Here is a 19,651-nt window from a genome sequence, read left to right as displayed (position 1 = left end):
CAGCCTTTTCCTGGCGGTGCAAAAAGGCTGGCGGTCGGGGACTTGTAATCCCCTGGGCAGCGCTGCCCTGGCGGATTATCACCGCCGGGGCAAAAGTGGCGGAATACCGCCGCGGTCGTAATCCGCCTGGAAGCACCGCCAGCCTGTTGGCGGTGCTTCCGACATTTTAGCCCTGGCGGTCTCGGACCGCCAGGGTCAAAATGACCCCTATATGCCATTACACCTTATGTCACACTACTGTACACTAACACACTGTACATCAATCCACTATACGTTATTCGACTGTTTGAAACTCCACTGCAAGCCATTCCACTCCATGGTTATCATTCTACCCCACTACATTGTAGAGCACTCTATTGTATGCCACTCCACTGTACACTATTCCAATCTACGCTATTTCACTGTACACCACTACACTGTACATCACTCTGCTTTATGCTATTCCGCTGTATGCCAATCCACTCTACAGTATTCCATTAAATGTCACTCCAGTGTATGCTACTCCACTTTGCACCACTCCACTGTATGTCACTTCACTCTATGACACTCCACTGTATGATATTCCACTCTATGGAACACCACTCTATGCCACTCCACTCAAATCCACTTTACTCTATGCTATTCCACTGTATGAAGCTCTACTCAATGCCACTCCACTCTATGACACTCCACTGTATGTGACTCCATGCAATTTTACTGTATGCAACTAAACTGTACGCTAATTGACTCTATGTTATTCCAGTCTACCCCACTTGCCTGTATACTAACACACTCTGCACCAATGCATTCTAGGCTATTCCACTGTATGCATCTCAATTCTACACTGCTCCGTTTTATTGTATTCCAATCTATGCCAGTCGACTGTAAGCCACAACACTCTATGCTTTTCCACTGTAGGCCAGTCCACTCTACTCCACTTCACTTTTTGCTATTCTGGTGTATTTCACTCCACTGTACGCTACTGCACTGTACGCTACTCCACTCTGTGCTATTCCACTCTATGACAGTCCACTGTGTGCCGCACGCTCTACACTATTCCATTGTATGCTACTCCAGTCCTTGCCACTCCACCCAACGCTATTATAGTATATAATGTTGATATTGGTAAAATCAATGTTGATGTGCACCATGATATGTTCACATATAAAAATGAAATTGCATAGCTATTATCGAATTCACCTGTCATGAACACTCCGTCAGCCCTGACTCAAAAGTACGTGGTCAGGCAGGCTCTGAGACCTAGCCCTGAGGTTAAATTGATTGACAGCTCACAGGTGGGGCAGCACGTAGCTGGCAGACAAATGCGCAGGAAACTGAGATCAGTCCCACAGATAGGTGCACACCACAATAGTCCCAGGAGATTGGCCCCAATAAAGCACACATGACCGGAAGGGTGTGTGCATTCCAAAACACCATAAAGTCATATGCCACACATTGTTAGGAACACTTAGCCAATCAGAACACACCATGCACAGTAATGCGCAGCGATCATGTGCCTCTTATCCCGGACATCTGGACACGTTATCCACTGTAGTTAGGAGCACTTAGTCCATCAGAACACAGCACACACAGTAACATGCAGTGATCACGCTTCCCTCATGCTGGACTTCTGGACACATTATCCACTGGCCCTCATTGTGTCCATGCAAGATCGAGGCCCTCTGCATTTGTTATCAGGACCTTATTTATGACTCCAAGACAACTGCTCACATTCTTGACCTAAAAAAGAATGTTTAAATTGTTTTAAGGTACTCATAGAAATGTATAAAACACTGCTCAGATCAATTGTACCATGAGAAAGTCCTCAGACCTCAGTTTTGTAACCGTTCTCCCTGCCTTAATGTTTAATTAAGCAAACTGTTCCTGCATTGCCTAACGCCTCTTGTTGGAGGTGGAATGTTCTGGTCGGCTGTGGCAGGTCCCCAGCCAGGCAGAACCTACCACTTCTGTCAGAGGTGGGTTAACTACACTCACTAGATAACCTGAACTCACCCTTGGGTAGCTTGGCACTGAGCAGTCAGTCTTATCACAGAGTCCATGTTGAAAGCATTGACATAGCACTCTCACATGATAAATACACTGAGCATCACAAAAGAGACTTCACACATGTGGCAGGTAAGCACAATGTGTATTCAATGTGCATATTAACTAACACAACTGTTAGACATGAGGTCTTTGGTTGGTGATCAGGTTATCCCCTGTCCAAGCAAGGGCCCTCACTCTAGTCAGGGCAAAGGACAAACACCCCTGGTTAACCCCTACTCATCCCCTTGGTAGCGTGGTATGAACAGGAAGGCTTATCCCAGAAGCCATGTGTAAAGCATTTCTACCAACACGCGCAGTAATACAGTGAAAACACTACAAAATAGACACCACACCAGTTCAGCAGAATAGGCATTATTTATCTAAATCAAACAAGACCAACTGAGTTGAGTTGAAGTAGGCAAACTTCAAAGGGAAGTCTCTGTTGTTTACAGGTTCCTGCCTTGCCCAGGCCAAGTCCCAGACAGGCACCAGGGAGTTGCGGGCTGCATTGTGTGAGGGCAGGCACAGTCCATTCAGGTGTAAGTGACCACTCCTCCCTTCAGTCTAGTTCAGATGGCTCATCAGGATATGAAAGGTACATCCCAGCTCCCTCTTTGTCACTGTCTAGAGAAGATTCACGAACAACCCAACTGTCAGTCTGACCCATACAGGGAATCCACAAACAGGAAGAGTCACAGAATAGTTAAAGCAAGAAAATGCCTACTTTCTAAAAGCGGATTTTCAAACTAACGATCTAAAAACCAACTTCAATACAAGATGTATTTTTAAATTGTGAGTCCAGAGACCCCAAACTCCATATTTCCATCTGCTCTCAGAGGGAATATACACTTTAAGGATATTTAAAGGTAGCCTCCATGCTAACCTATGCAAAGTGAAAACTGAGTTTGGCAGTATTTCACTGTTAGGACATGTAAAACACATCAGTATATGCCCCACCTTTAACACACCCTTCACCTTGCCCCTGGGGCTACCTAGGCCCTACCTTTGGGGTGCCTCAAATATATAAAAAGAGATTTAGGCCTGGAAAGTAGGTACACTTGTTAAGTCGAATTGGGAGTTTAAAAACTGTACACACAGGCACTGCAGTGGCAGGTCTGAGCCATGTTTACAGGACTACTAGTATGGGTGGTACAACCTGTGCTGCAGGCCCACTAGTTGCATTTGATGTACAGGCCCTGGGCACCTCTAGTTAACTTTACTAAGGACTTACTAGTAAATCAAATATGCCAATCATGTAAAAGTCAATTACACATACACTTTACTCAGGAGCACTTGCACTTTTGCACTGATCAGCAGTGGTAAAGTGCCCAGAGTACTAAAAAAAGCAAAAACAGAGTCCAGCACCCAGGCAAAACATGGGAAGAAGAGACAAAAAAACAGTGGAGACCACGCCAAGGATGCCAGGTCTAACACGTGTCCCCCCAGCTGAAAGTGGGGAGAACTACCCAACCTCATGGGAGTTCTCACCACTAAGGTGGAAGAATCTGGACAGACCATCAGCATTGGGGTGGTCTGTTCCAGGGTGGTGTTTTACGGTAATGTCCATACCCTGTAGGGAAATGGACCACCTCAAAAGTTTTGGATTCTCACCCCTCATTTGCATTAAGCATCTGAGGGGCCTCTGGTCGGTGTGAACCCAGAAGTGAGTCCCAAACAAGTAGGGTCTTAGCTTCATCAGCACCCAGACCACAGCAAAAGCTTCAAGCTCAATTGTACTCCACCTACATTCCCGGTGAAGTAACCTCCTACTAATAAAGGCTATAGGCTGGTCTAGGCCTTCTTCATTTAGCTGTGATAAGACTACCCCTACACCATGCTCTGAAGCATCAGTGTGCGCAACAAATTCTTTGGAGAAGTCAGGTGCCTTCGGCATAGGTGCCATTCACATGGCTGCCTTGAGGGCATCAAAACCTGTCTGACAAGACTCATTCCAGATCACCTTCCTGGGATGCTTTTTGGAGGTTAACTCAGCCAAAGGAGCAACAATAGTGCCATACCCCTAGACAAACCTCCTATAGTATCCCTTGAGACCTAAAAAGGCTCTCACCTCAGTCAGGGTTTTGGGAGGCTCCCAAGCCAGAATGGTGTCAATCTTTGGCTGTAGAAGGGCCACCTGGCCACTCCTCACCTGCTGTCCCAAGTACACCACAGAACCCTGCCCTATTTGGCACTTACTAGCCTTAATAGTGTAGCTGGCCTTTTGCACTTTGCAGAGGTGCTGTAGGTGTTCCTCTCAAGTGGAGCTGAACAAAGCAATGTCATCCAGGTAGGCTACACTTAAACAATCCAGTCCAGCCAACACCTGGTTAACCAACCTCTGAAAGGTGGCAGGGGCATTCTTCATCCCAAAGTGCTTCACCCTAAACTGGTAGTGCCCACCAGGGGTGGAGAATGCAGACCTCTCCTTAGCACCCTCCATCAGGGCGATCTGCCAATATCCAGAGGTCAAGTCAAAAGTACTTAGATATTTGGCAGCCCCTAACCGATCAATTAGCTCAATTAGCTCAATTAGCTCATCAGCTCCGGGGATGGGGTGCGCATCAGTCTTAGTAACCGCATTGAGACCCTGGTAATCCACACAGAACCTCAGTTCTTGAGTGGCACCAGGAGCAGCAGCTCTTAGGACCAAAACCACAGGGCTGGCCCAAGGGCTCCTGGAAAACTCAATAGCCCCTAAGGTTAACATTTTGAATACCTCATCCTTGATGTGAGTTCTAACCTTGTCAGTCACTCTGTAACCCTTATGTTTAACAAAACGACTGACCCCAGTGTCCACATCATGTGTACACAAATGAGAGACTCCTGGGATCAAGGAAAATAGAGAGGCCAACTGTCCCAACACTTGGTGACAGTCACTCGGTGAGTGAAGGGGAGAGGTTCACACCCTCCACTGAACCATCCTTCTCTTTTGCAGACAGGTCAGGAAGAGGCTCGCTCTCTTCCTCCACCCCATCTTGTGTTGCCAAGAGCATTGTTACTTCTGACCTCTCATAATGAGGTTTGAGGAGGTTCACATGCTGGACCCTCAAAGGGTTCCTGGGAGTCTGCAAGTTCACCGGATAGGTGACATCACTCTTGCGCTCTACAACCTCAAAAGGCTTAGTCCACTTATCTTGGAGAGCCCTAGGCTCCACAGGGGCCATCACCTAAACTTTTTAGCAAGGCTGGTCGTACCACCGCTTCATATCTTCTTGGCTTGCTTCCAGGTTCTCTTGGCCGAGTTACTGGAAGCAGGCTGTCTGGTTCCTAAAAGTCAGCATGCAACTAAATACATACTGGGGGGGCTTACTGGAGGCTTTCTCCAAGCCTTCCCTAACCAGACTCAAAGGTCCCCTGACTGTGTGGCCATACCGTATCTCAAAAGGGCTAAATCCCAAACCCTTTTGTGGCACCTCCCTGTGGGTGAACAGAAGGCATGGCTAGAGGATGTCCCACTTATACCTCAAGGGCTCTGACAGGCCCAGGATAATGCCTTTCAAGGTGTTGTTGAATCTCTCAACCAGACCGTTACTTTGGGGTGGTAAGAAGTGGTGAACGTATGTCACCCCATACTCCTTCAACAGAGACTTCATATAGATTGATGTGAAGTTGGTACTCCTATCAGATACCACCTTCTTAGGGAACTACAGGCGGGCAAAACCCCCCTATCAAAGCACGTCCCACCACAGGGGAGGTGATTGACCTCAAATGAATGGCTTCTGGGTACCGGCTGGCATGGTCCACCAAGACCAAGATGTACCTGTTGCCCATAGCTGTCTTGGGATCTGGAGGCCACACAATCTCAATACCAACCCTTTCAGAGGGGGTGCTGACCACAGGAAAAGGTTGAAGAGGAGCTGTTAGACCTGACAGCCTTAGGGTGGTCACCACTAAATTTCTGCCTGCCTCTCTCCACTTTTTAGATACTGTTTGTGTTGCTTTTAAGACTCTGCACAATTTACCACTGCTAACTAGTGATAAAGTGCATATGCTCTCTCCCTTTAAACATGGTAACATTGGATCGTACCCAATTGGACTATTTAATTTACTTAGAGGTCCCTAGTAGAGTGCACTATGTGTCCACAGGCCCTGTAGATTAAATGCTACTAGTGGGCCTGCATCACTGATTGTGCCACCCACTTAAGTAGCCCCTTAACCTGGTCTCAGGCCTGCCATTGCAAGGCCTGTGTGTGCAGTTTCACTGCCAAATCGACTTGGCATTTAAAAGTAGTTGCCAAGTGTAAAACTCCCATTTTTCTACATATAAGACACCCCTAAGGTATACCCTAGGTAACCCACAGGGCAGGGTGCTATGTAGGCAAAAGGCAGGACATGTACCTCTGTAGTGTACAAGTCCTGGTAGTGTAAAACTCCTAAATTCATTTTTACACTGCTGTGAGGCCTGCTCCCTTCATAGGCTAACATTGGGGCTTCTCTCATACATTGTTTGAGTGATAGCTGCTGATCTGAAAGGAGTAGGAAAGTCATATTTAGTATGACCAGAATGGTGATATAAAATTCTGCTGCCTGTTGAAGTTGATTTAATATTACTATTTTAGAAATGGCACTTTTAGAAAGTGAGTATTTCTCTGCACTGAAATCTTTCTGTGCCTTACAAGCCACAACTGGCTGGGTTTAGTTGACAGTATCTCGTGCATTCACTCAGACACACCCCAAACACAGGATACTCAGCCTCACTTGCATACATCTGCATTTTGAATGGGTCTTCCTGGGCTGGGAGGGTGGAGAGCCTGCTCTCACACAAAGGACTGCCACACCCCTACTGGGACCCTGGCAGACAGGATTGAACTGAAAGGGGACCTGGTGCACTTCTAAGCCACTCTTTGAAGTGTCCCCCACTTCCAAGGCACATTTGGGTATATCAACAGGGCCTTTGCCCCTACCAACTCAGACATTTCCTGGAGAAGAAACCTGTAACCAGAACTTGCATCCTGCCAAGAGGAACTGCCTGGCTGCCCAAAGGACTCACCTGACCGCTTTCTGTGAAGGAATGCGGCCTTGCTGTTGCCCTTCTGCCTTGCTGCTCTATGGCTGTGGTAAAGAACTTCTCTCCAAGGGCTTGGATAGAGCTTTCCTCCTGTTCCCTGAAGTCTCAGGACCAAAAAGACTTAGGGGGTCATTCCAACCCTGGCGGTCGGTGTTAAAGCGGCGGCTAACCCGCCAACAGGCTGGCGGTTCAAAAAATGGAAACCTCCAACAGAGACCGCCACATTAACACTCTGACCGCCACGGCGGGACAAACAAACAGCGCGGCGGTCACAGACAGGCGGGAGTCAATGTACCGCCCACCCTATCACAACCCACCAATCCGCCACCTTTTCCGGGGCGGTAGCCCCGCCGATAAAAACACGGCGGAAACAGACATTTCAAACGGAAAACGCTCACCTCCATACACCCCACGAGGAATCTGGACAGCATGGAACCCGAACTACACATCCTACCAGCTATTGTATTCCTGCTCCTCTACCAGGAGCACGAACGCTGGCACAGAAGACTACGGTGAGTTCTGCACCTACGACACAGGGGAGGGGGGAGGAGAAAATATTACGGGCACACATACGCTACACACCCACCACCACCCTCACCCACTACAACACACATCAATGCACAGCAATACATCACTGTTACAACCCCCAAACCCCCCGAAAGAATGCAAAGACAAAATGAAATGATCATAAACAGTCAAATATATTGTATTATCGGCATATAAAAATATCACACATTTTAAACTAATATATACAGAAATATTAATAGTCAGATACTTTTAGCAGTCATTGTCCGTGGACCACTGGGCCCAAATCACATGGGCAAGGGCCACACAGGATACCTGACACCAACGGAGAGAACACTGCAGGGGCATCAGATAGAAAAACTACAGGCACCTCAGGGGGAAGGGAAGGGGGGCACCTCAGCCACATGAGTACACGACGCCAGATCCACGAGGGGCCTCCATGGCCACTGTTCCATCATGGGGAGTGCAAAGCCACAGTCTCTCAAGTCCATACAGTGGGTGGTTTGCCCACTGTCCCATCCTGGGGAGTGCAAAGCCACAGTCTCTCAAGTCCATACAGTGGGTGGGTTGCCCACTGTCCCATCCTGGGAAGTGCAAAGCCACAGTCTCTCAAGTCCATACAGTGGGTGGTTTGCCCACTGTTACATCCTGGGGAGTGCAAAGCCACAGTCTCTCAAGTGGATGACAGTGTCCACTGGTTCTGGAGGGGGACTGGTGCCCAGAGTGCTTCGTGCAGCACTGCCCGACTGAGATGAAGGGCCCAGCGGAGCGGTGCTTGAGATGAAGGGCCCAGTTCAGCAGTGCTTGAGATGAAGGGCCCAGCGGAGCGGTGCTTGAGACGGCGGTGCCCAGCGGAGCAGTGCTTGAGATGAAGGGCCCAGCAGAGCGGTGCTTGAGACGGCGGGGCCCAGCGGAGCGGTGCTTGAGATGAAGGGCTCAGTTCAGCGGTGCTTGAGATGAAGGGCCCAGAGGAGAGGTGCTTGAGAGAGGCAGTGCCCAGCGGAGCGGTGCTTGAGATGAAGGGCCCAGTTCAGCGGTGCTTGAGATGAAGGGCCTAGCGGAGTGGTGCTTGAGATGAAGGGCCCAGCGGAGCGGTGCTTGAGATGAAGGGCCCAGTTCAGCGGTGCTTGAGATGAAGGGCCCAGCAGAGCGGTGCTTGATATGAAGGGCCCAGTGCAGCGGTGCTTGAGATGAAGGGCCCAGTTCAGCGGTGCTTGAGATGAAGGGTCCAGCGGAGCGGTGCTTGAGATGAAGGGCCCAGCGGAGCGGTGCTTGAGAAGCAGGGCCCAGTTCAGCGTTGCTTGAGATGAAAGGCCCAGCGGAGCGGTGCTTGAGATGAAGGGCCCAGCGGAGCGGTGCTTGAGATGAAGGGCCCAGTTCAGCGGTGCTTGAGATGAAGGGCCCAGCGGAGCGGTGCTTGAGACGGCGGTGCCCAGCGGAGCGGTGCTTCAGATGAAGGGCCCAGCGGAGCGGTGCTTGAGATGAAGGGCCCAGTTCAGCGGTGCTTGAGATGAAGGGCCCAGTTCAGCGGTGCTTGAGATGAAGGGCCCAGTTCAGCGGTGCTTAAGATGAAGGGCCCAGCGGAGCGGTGCTTGAGACGGCGGTGCCCAGCGGAGCGGTGCTTGAGATGAAGGGCCCAGCGGAGCGGTGCTTGAGATGAAGGGCCCAGTGCAGCGGTGCTTGAGATGAAGGGCCCAGTTCAGCGGTGCTTGAGATGAAGGGCCTAGCGGAGCAGTGCTTGAGATGAAGGGCCCAGCGGAGCGGTGCTTGAGATGAATGGCCCAGTTCAGCAGTGCTTGAGATGAAGGGCCCAGCGGAGGGGTGCTTGAGATGAAGGGTCCAGTGGAGCGGTGCTTGAGATGAAGGGCCCAGTGCAACGGTGCTTGAGATGAAGTGCCCAGTGGAGCGGTGCTTGCCCTGTTCAGCGGTCCTTGCCCTGTTCAGCGGTGCTTGCCCTGTTCAGCGGTGCTTGCCTTGGCGGTCCTTGCCATGTTCAGCGGTGCTTGCCTTGGCGGTCCTTGCCCTGTTCAGCGGTCCTTGCCCTGTTCAGCGGTGCTTGCCTTGGCGGTCCTTGCCATGTTCAGCGGTGCTTGCCTTGGCGGTCCTTGCCCTGTTCAGCGGGCCTTGCCCTGTTCAGCGGTGCTTGCCTTGGCGGTCCTTGCCATGTTCAGCGGTGCTTGCCTTGGCGGTCCTTGCCCTGTTCAGCGGGCCTTGCCCTGTTCAGCGGTGCTTGCCTTGGCGGTCCTTGCCATGTTCAGCGGTGCTTTCCTTGGCGGTCCTTGTCATGTTCAGCGGGCCTTGCCCTGTTCAGCGGTGCTTGCCTTGGCAGTCCTTGCCATGTTCAGCGGTGCTTGAGTTGGCGCTCCTTCATTGCCCAGCTGGGCTGTGGCTGGCGCTCCTTCATTGCCCAGCTGGGCAGTGGCTGGCGGGGCCCTCCTGGGCAGCTGGGCTGTGGCTGGCGGGGACCTCCGGGGCTGCCGTACCGGGCCTCTGGGTGTCCTCCTGCACACCTGGGATGGGGCTGGTGGGGCCCTCCTGGGCAGCTGGCCTGCTGCCGGACTTGTCGGGCGTGCTGCCCTTCCCACCCTTCCCTGGTCGTCTGTGGCACTTTCCCACCTTTGGCGGTGTGCCAGGTGGCACCCCACTTCCAGCCGGAGCCAGGGTAGGGATTTTGGTCCCTGGTGTCCTTGGCCTCTCACGCCGCGCGCTGGTTATTTTTGGGCGTTTTTCCGGGGGTGGGCTGGCCGTGCCTTGGCTCCTAGCAGAACTAGTTGCCCTTGAGGGTGGGGGACTCCACAGTCCTTGGACAACAGTCCTGATCGGTCCTGGTTTGGTGGTGGCTGAGGTGCTGATTGCAGTCTTATGAGATGAACAGGGTGGGGGAGTTGTTGGAAAGAGGTCAAGTTTGGAAAGGAAAATCAATTTGGAAAGAGAGGGACGGGTAGGTGTAGTGGGTATGGGAGTGGAGGAAGAGGATGTCGCTGTAGGAGTGTGAAGTCTGGTGTCTTTGGGTGCAGGTGCTTGGGCTGGAGGCTGTTGTGAGGTGGATGGCTGTTGGGTGGGTGGCTGCCTGCGTTTGTGTGGTTTGGAAGAGGGGGTGACAGACACACTGGGAGAGGACACAGGGGATGTGTAAATGGTAGTGGGGGTGGTGACTGCACGTGTGCGGAGTGTTCTGGTGGGTGTGCTGGTGATGGACGTAGTGGCTGAAGATGTTGTGCATGCAAGTGTGAGTGGAGACGTCACAGGGAGGGAGGAGGGAGACGAGGAGGAGGGGGACACAGTGGAGGCAGTGGGTGTTGCTGTGTCTGCATGTGGATGTTGCTTGTGTGAATGCTTGTGTGATGTGTGGTGCTTATGTCTGGATGAGCTTCCCTTGGGTGTTGAGCTGTGTGCAGGCTGGTCTGTAGGTGTGTCTGGGATAGGCAGAGGTACAGGGGATTGGGTCTGGGTGGAGGAGGTTGGAGGGGGGAGGCTAGAGACAGTGACAATTGCTGCCGTCAGTGCTGAGGCCAGAGCGTTGAACGATCGCTGATGGGCAGCCTGACCCGAATGAATGCCCTCCAGGTATGCATTACTCCGGTGCACCTCCCTTTCTACACCCTGGATGGCATTCAAAAGGGTAGACTGCCCAACAATGATGGTCCTCAGGAGGTCAATGACCTCCTCACTGAGGGCAGCAGGGGTGACAGGGGCAGGGCCTGAGGTGCCTGGGGCGAAGGAGATGCCCCCCTTCCTGGGTGAGCGGGCACGGGGCAAACGCTGAGGGGCTGCTGGGAGGGCGGTGCTGGGGCGCTGGGTGGCGGCTGTACCTGTTGTTGTGGGGGGCACGGATATTGCCGCCACCACAAGGGAGCTCCCTTCAGAGGACGAGTGCTCCGATGCCACTTCTCCTTCGCCTGATGATGCTAATGCACACATGAACAGGAAGACCACAAAAAAAGGGGGGAGGAGAAATAAAGACATGTTGAGTGCATGGATTACCACTACCGTTGGCGGACAAGACAGACACAGAAGACCCCTGCACTATGCCACGCACTTGGGCTCCACTACGCAATCCGTGGGACATGGCCTACAAGCCTATGGACGACTGCACACATAGATGACACAGGGCCATGGATACCTGTACTTGGCACCCTACAGAGGTGGGGGGGCGGGGGCACAGGGCCATGCCTTATGGAGGGGCCTAGCCTACAGAAATCGCCCTGGCCTAGGGATACCCACAGCCCTCCTCCCCCACCCAGACCCCTCCACTGCGCGCAAAGTCAGCAGAATGAGAATGTACTCACCCCCTTGTGTCTGCTGTGATGTCCTCACGCGCCCATCCAAATCGGGGTAGGCCACCGCCAGGATCCGGGACATCAGGGGGGTCAATTGACGACTGGCACCCCTCCTACGATGGGAGGCCATCCCCAGCAGAGCCTCCGCCGTCTTCCTGCTCCCGCGTCGGATGTCCTCCCACCTCTTCCGGCAGTGGGTGCCCCGTCTGTTGTGGACCCCCAGGGTCCGGACGTCCTTGGCGATGGCACGCCAAATCGCGACTTTCTGGTGGGCGCTGACCTATGTGACATGTACAGGGAGAGAAAAGTTGTCATCACCTTCTGCATGCTCGATGTGAGTGGCCCCTCATCCCCACCCTTGCCATGTGGCACATGCTCTCATCTGTCGTCTGATGCATGCCTCAATCGCTCCCCTCCCCACCATCTTTCAACCACCCGACTCAACCCAGGCATTGGCCACAAAGCATGGTCCCAGTGTACTTACCTGTTGGTCTGGAGGACCGTAGAGTAGCGCATACTGGGGGAGGACCCCATCCACAAGTTTCTCCAATTCTTCAGACGTGAAGGCAGGGCCCCTTTCCCCAGTCACAGCAGCCATTGTCTCTTCCAGACCGAGGTCACAGCAGCACTTGCAGTGTAGGTCCTGTCATGTGGAAGATCAGGTATCGAGTGATTAAGCTGTTAGAAAATGGCGGTCACGGCCGCGGCGGTGCGTACCGCGACCGCCGGCGCTCATCGTCATTGGCTCGTGAAACCCATAGACTTCAATGTTAACCAATGCGGCTTTGCGCCGCGGTCTTCGACCGCCTACCGCCACGGTGTGCCACGCCAGCGCATTGACCTCACATCCCATTGTCACACTTCACAGGTCAGGCAGCCGCCATTTCAAGGGCCCACATGGCTTAAATTCTACTGCGTCACACATACCTAGGCCTTTCCTCAACACTCATACAAACCATTCAATGCATAGTGAATCGTGTTGTGTGCAAGCTGTGGGAACGTACCTGTGGGTTGATTGACTCTGTGCTCGCTGTTGTCCTTCCTAGGCACCGTCCGCTGGGCAATGCGAGGAGATGGAGGAATCTTCCCGTGTACAGACCGCTGGTGGACCTGTCGACAATGGAGGAAAGACATTTCATATTGACATACAGGCTTGACCGAGCCACTATTCATGAACTGTGTGCCCAGCTGGAGGCAGACCTGATGTCACCCATCCGCCAACCCACAGGGATCCCCCCTCTAGTGCAGGTGCTGTCAGTACTCCATTTCTTAGCAAGTGGGTCATTTCAAACAACAGTGGCCATATCATCAGGGATGTCTCAACCTATGTTTTCCAAGGTGTTGTCCAGAGTATTGTCTGCCCTCCTGAAACACATGCGGAGCTACATCGTTTTCCCTGAGGTGGGGGATTTGGCTACAGTGAAGGGTGATTTCTATGCCCTTGGACATATCCCCAACATCATAGGTGCCATTGATGGGACACATGTTGCTTTGGTCCCCCCCAGCAGGAGTGAACAGGTGTACAGGAACAGGAAAAGTTATCATTCGATGAATGTACAGATGGTCTGTTTGGCAGACCAGTACATCTCCCATGTTAATGCCAAGTTCCCTGGCTCAATGCATGACGCCTACATCCTGCGGAATAGCAGCATCCCGTATGTGATGGGTCTACTCCAGAGGCACCGGGTGTTGCTATTAGGGGACTCTAGTTACCCCAACCTGTCCTGGTTACTGACCCCAGTGAGGAATCCCAGGGCAGAGGAACGCTACAATGAGGCCCATGGGCGGAGTAGGAGGGTGATCGAGCGAACCTTTGGCCTCCTGAAGGCCAGGTTCAGGTGCCTCCATATGACAGGTGGATCCCTAATGTACTCACCAAAGAAGGTGTGCCAGATCATCGTGGCCTGCTGTATGCTTCACAACCTGGCTTTGGGCCGCCAGGTGCCTTTTCTGCAGGAGGATGGTCCAGATGGTGGTGTTGTAGCAGCTGTGGAGCCTGTGGAGAGTGAAAAAGAGGAAGCCGAAGAGGACGACATAGACAACAGGAACACAGTAATAGAGCAATATTTTCAGTGACACACAGGTAAGAGTACACACCGGCATATTACACTTACTTAAAGACTCCTACCTCTCTACTGTCGAACTTTTTCCCCCAGTGTATGGTAACTGTGTTGTGACTTTCCCTTCCGTTTTCAGAACTGTGGGCCCCACTGCGTGACATCTGCTTTGTTTCCCCATGGACTACAGCTGTGTGACAGCGGTTTGTTGGCATCACATTGTGAATAAAAATTTTGGCGCTGTCATGTCTAATACATTTGTTAAAATCACAGACAGACTCCAGATTGTTTATGTGCAATAAGTGTGTTTATTCAAGTGCACTAATTTGGATGGGTGGTTGCAAATCGGTGAGGGGTGATGGTGGAGGATTGTCCATGGCAGAGTCCAGACTATCAGGTTCACAGGTGCATCGTCCAAATGCCTGTGGGATGTGGAGCAGGGGCAGTTTAAGGTTGGACAGGGTGACAATGTGGGACAGTGGGATGACAATCAGGGCGGTATCCTTTGCTGGCGGGGGTCTTGACATGTTACTCTGTCTTCTTCCTGGATCTCAGGGCCCGCTTGCGGGGTGGTTCTCCTTCTGCAGGGGGTGGGGTTCTGGTGGCCTGTTGGTCTTGTGTCGGGGCCTCCTGTCCACTAGCGCCGGCGGAGGTGGTAGCCAGTTCTTGATCTATGCTGGTGACAGGGGCCCTTTGAGGTGCCACAGTGTTCCGCAATGTGGTGATTAACTCATTCAGGGCCACTACGATGGTACCCATGGCGGAACTGATGTTTCTTAGTTCCTCCCTCAACCCCATATACTGTTGCTCCTGCAGAAGCTGGATTTCCTGAAACCTGGCCAGGACCGTCGCCATAGTCTCCTGGGAGCGGTGGTATGCTCCCATGATGGAGGAGAGGGCCTCGTGGAGAGTGGGTTCCCTTGGCCTGTCCCCCCCCTGTCGCACAGCAGCCCTCCCAGTTCCCCTGTTTCCCTGGGCCTCCGTCCCCTGGACCGTGTGCCCACTACCACTGCCCCCAGGTCCCTGTTGTTGTTGGGGTGGTGGGTTAGCCTGGGTTCCCTGTAGTGGTGGACACACCGCTGATTGACGTGTCCTGGAGACAGAGGTATGGGCCCGCTGGCTGGGTGCTGTGCTGGTGTTCCCAGAGGGGGGAAGGTCTGCTGTGGCCTGTGCCTGTCTGAGGGGAACCGACTGTCCCGAGGTCCCCGATGGACCGGGCTGGTCATCTAGATCCAGGGAGACAGAGCTGCTGTCATCACTGTGGGCCTCTTCTGGGGGTGAGTGGACATTTGTGGACCCTCCTGCGCGGTGACCTGGCGTTCGGGTCCTGCAGGGGTATAAAAGTATGGTTATTGCTTCTGTGTGTGCCAGTGGCGTGCAATGGGTGGGTGCCCGTGTACCCCAGTGCTGGCATTCCTTTGTAGGGGCTGTTGTGACGGTGTTCTGGGGGGGGGTTGATGGGTATGTGCATTGGGCATGCTTTGGTGATGGGTGTCCATGCTTTGGGGCCGCATGCAGGGCTAAGTTTTGGGATGGGTTGGTTGTGATGGTGAGACATTTGCAAGGTGTAGTTGTGATGGGGGTGGGGGGAGGGTGGGGGTATGAGTTGGCATGCAGGTGGGGTGGGGGGGATGAAGTAGTGAAGATGAGACTTACCAGAGTCGATTCCTCCACCGACTCCTGCAAGGCCCTCAGGATGCAGGATGTTCAAGACTTGCTCCTCCCATGTTGTAAATTCTGGGGGAGGAGGTGGGGGTCCGCCGCCAGTCCGCTGTACCGCGATGTTGTGCCTTGATACCATGGAACGCACCTTCCCCCGTAGGTCGTTCCACCGCTTCCTGATGTCGTCCCTATTTCTTGGGTGCTGTCCCACAGCGTTGACCCTGTCGACTATTCTGCTCCATAGCTCCATCTTCCTGGCAATGGTGGTGTGCTGCACCTGTGTCCCGAACAGCTGGGGCTCTACTCATATGATTTCCTCCACCATGACCCTGAGTTCATCATCTGAGAACCTGGGGTGTCTTTGAGGTGCCATGGGGTGGTGTGGATGATGTGTGGGGTGGAGTGTGTAGTGATAGGTGGGGTGTTATTTAGTGGTGTGTTGTGTGAGGTGCGTGGAAGTTCTGTGGGTATTGGTATTGTGTGCCTGTGGATGCTTGGTAGTTGACTGTGGTGTCTCTCTCTGGCCTTCTCTCAGAATTTCTGGTCGTAGGGGTTTGTGGGTGATGTGGGTGTGTGTTTTATATTGTATTGGGTGTGTGGGAGTGGTGTGTGTATGTGTATCAGGTGTGTGTATTTCGAATTGTCCAATGTGGTAGTGTTTTGTACGAGTATGTGTATTTCGACCGCGGCGGTGTGTACCGCCAATATAATACCGCGGTTGAAAGACCGCTGCGTTGATTCGTGGGTCGTAATGGCATGGGCGTATTTCTGTTGGCGTGACGGTGGAGGTTTGGTCATCGCCAGTTTATCGCTGACCTTTGGTGTGCGGACTTTTTTGGATGTCAGTATTTTGGCGGTTTGCCTGTTGTGGGTCAGAATGACCGTGGCGGTTTACCGCGACCGCGGCGGTGTTATGTCGGTCTTCTGTCTGGCGGTAAGCGCATTGTACCGCCGAGGTTGGAATGACCACCTTAATCTCTTCAAGAAGGGCTCCTTGTGCGGCGAAAATCGACGTGCGGCCTGGCAGAAACGACACTCAGCCTGCCCCGCAGTGAAAATTTCACTGCACGCAGACCCGGAACAACGCAACCTGACTTCGCGATGAGAAGATTGATGCAGCGCCAGCGTAGCGACTAGAAATTCGGCGCAAACCCGACCGGATTGACGCAGCTCCTGTGACTTTGTCCTGCCAGTGCAGGAAATCCACACACCATCCCCGGGGCATCTGAAAACCCCACAACCCAAAGAGGATCCACGACTGAGCACTGGAAATCGATGCACAGCTGTCCCTGCGTAAAAACTAAATGATGCATCGCCGTATGCGGCCCGAGAAATCGACGCACACCCCTTTGTTTCCATGCATCGCCTCCTCTGTGGTTCTTTGTGGAGATTCTTCATGCGAACCAGGTACTTTGTGCTTGAAAGAGACTTTGGGGGTTATTCTAACTTTGGAGGAGGTGTTAATCCGTCCCAAAAGTGACGGAAAAGTGACGGATTTACCACCAGCCGTATTACGAGTCCATTATATCCTATGGAACTCGTAATACGGCTGGTGGTATATCCGTCACTTTACCGTCACTTTTGGGACGGATTAACACTCCTCCAAAGTTAGAATAACCCCCTTTATATCACTTTTCAGTGTTATCTCTATATTTACTTATTGCATCTTTGATAGTTTTGACATGCATTTAACCAGACAAATAATATATATTTTTCTAAACACTGTGTGGTGTATTTTTGTGGGGCTAGATGGTGTTATTGTATGATTTATTGCACAAATACTTTACACATTGCCTTCTAAGTTAAGCCTGACTGTTCAGTCCTGAGCTACCAGAGGGTGGGCACAGGATAATTTGGATTGTGTGTAACTTACCCTGACTAGAGTGAGGGTCCTTGCTTGAAAAGGGGGTATCCTGACTGCCAACCAAAGACCCCATTTCTAACATTGGTGATCAGCGGTGAGGATAGGACTTGTATTTGTGCAGTGACATACAGTAGCTACGTATTTCACTACCTACCCACAGTTGAAGGTCAACTTGACTTTTATCTCTTTTTGCAATTTAGATTTTTCCTATAAATTTTTGCTAAAATCCTCACTCAACATGTCTCAGGCTGGGTCTCAAGCAGGAGATTTTGACCTGGCCCTGTTGGAGACATATAGGGGGTCATTCTGACCCTGGCGGTAATTACCGCCATGGCGGAGGTCGGCGGTAGCACCGCCAACAGGCTGGCGGTGCACCGCTGGGCATTCTGACCGCGGCGGTTCAGCCGTGGCCAGAAACGGAAAGTCGGCGGTGTCCCGCCGACTTTCCGCTGCCCTTGAGAATCCTCCATGGCGGCGGAGCGTGCTCCGCCGCCATGGGGATTCTGACACCCCCTACCGCCATCCAGTTCCTGGCGGTTCTCCCGCCGGGAACAGGATGGCGGTAGGGGGTGCCGCGGGGCCCCTGGGGGCCCCAAAAAGAATTTCAGTGTCTGCCTAGCAGACACTGAAATTCGCGACGGGTGCAACTGCACCCGTCGCACCTTCCCACACCGCCGGCTCAATTCTGAGCCGGCGTCCTCGTGGGAAGGGTGTTTCCCGCTGGGCTGGCGGGCGGACTTTCGGCGGTCGCCCGCCAGCCCAGTGGGAAAGCCAGAATGACCGCCGCGGTCTTTTGACCGCGGAGCGGTCTTTCGGCGGGAACCGCGTGGCGGGTGGCGACCGCCGTCCGCCACGGTCAGAATGACCCCCATACTGTCAAACAGCTGAAGCGGTTCTGCAGGGATATGGGAGTACCCACCCAACGTGCCTCCGGAAATTAGGAATTTCAAATGGCGCTGAGGGCCTGGGCAGAAGCCCATTCAGAGGAGGATGCTGAGGAGGAGGAGCCAGAAGATGGCTCCCCAGATGATTTTTTGCCATCAGTGGATGATGTTACCACTACAGTTGTGCCCCCTGCTAACCAGGGAGAAGTGTCGCTGATCAAGGCCTGACCGCAGAGGAAAGGAGGTAGGAGAGAGAGTTTCAATTGCCAATGGCAAGGCTAAAAATTGAGGCTCAGCAGGAGGAAAGGAGAGCAGAGAGAGAAGCCAAGCCAGCTGAGGCTGAAAGAGCAGCCAAACAGATTGAAGCTGAGAGAGCTGAAGCTGCAGCTGAGAGAGCCTTGGCTGAGAAAAAACTGTTGTTGGCTCATGAACTGAGTCTCAAGGAGCTGGAGATCAAGGCGCGACAGTCTGAGTCCAGCAGTGATAGTGGCAGCATACATTCAGGACCTGTTGGAGACAAAAAGGTTTCTACACCCAAGAATGTGGTGCCATGATTTGTGGGGGGAGATGACATTGACAAGTGTCTGGCTGTCTATGAAGTTGCACTAAGGGCCCATGGGGCCTCTGAGGAGCACTGGGGGCGGCCATGTGGTTTTATGTACCAGCAGTTGGGAGGGACACACTTCTTACACTAGCTCCACAGAATAGAAATGACTACTCACAAACTTTCAACACAAAATTGGGTAGATTGTAATGATTTCTCCAATAGGGCACTGGATGGATGGGTGCGGGGCAGCAAAGTAGATGATTTCAAAGGGTTATATGACTTGAGTCTGAGAGAGCATATGCTCAGTATTTCTTTTACAGAGTTGCACCAGCACTTAGTAGATAGTAAGCTCACTGATCCCAGGAAGCTTGCTGAGGAGGTGGACCTCTGGATTAGAACCAGAGTGTCTACGAAGGCATCTGGGCGGGCACCCACAAAGGTGGTCAGGGTTCTCACCTGAAGAAAGAGTGAGGAGATAAACTTAAAGAGAAGGAGTTCTCAAAAGGCCCCTAATAGAATTTCCAGGGGGGGTGGTAACCATTCCTCTCTAGATTTGGGAAGAAGCCAGGGTATTTTGATAAAACGTTAGGGAAGTTTATCCCCAAATGCTTAGAGTGCTACCAGCATGGGCACTTTGAGGGCGACTCCCAGTGTTTCAAGAGAGCATAGTCCACATCTGGGTTGGCTGGTTGTTATGCCATTAATTGTGTTTGACCACTGACTTTGTGTTTCACCACTGTGCATATTAGTTGTTCAATGTTCATCAGTAGCACATTACATTTTGTATTCAGTTTAGCTG

This window comes from Pleurodeles waltl, chromosome 4_1, assembly GCF_031143425.1.
Source record: "Pleurodeles waltl isolate 20211129_DDA chromosome 4_1, aPleWal1.hap1.20221129, whole genome shotgun sequence".
Lineage (NCBI taxonomy): Eukaryota > Metazoa > Chordata > Amphibia > Caudata > Salamandridae > Pleurodeles > Pleurodeles waltl.
The sequence above is the reverse complement of the archived record's forward strand: the minus strand, read 5'-3'. Positions refer to the sequence as shown.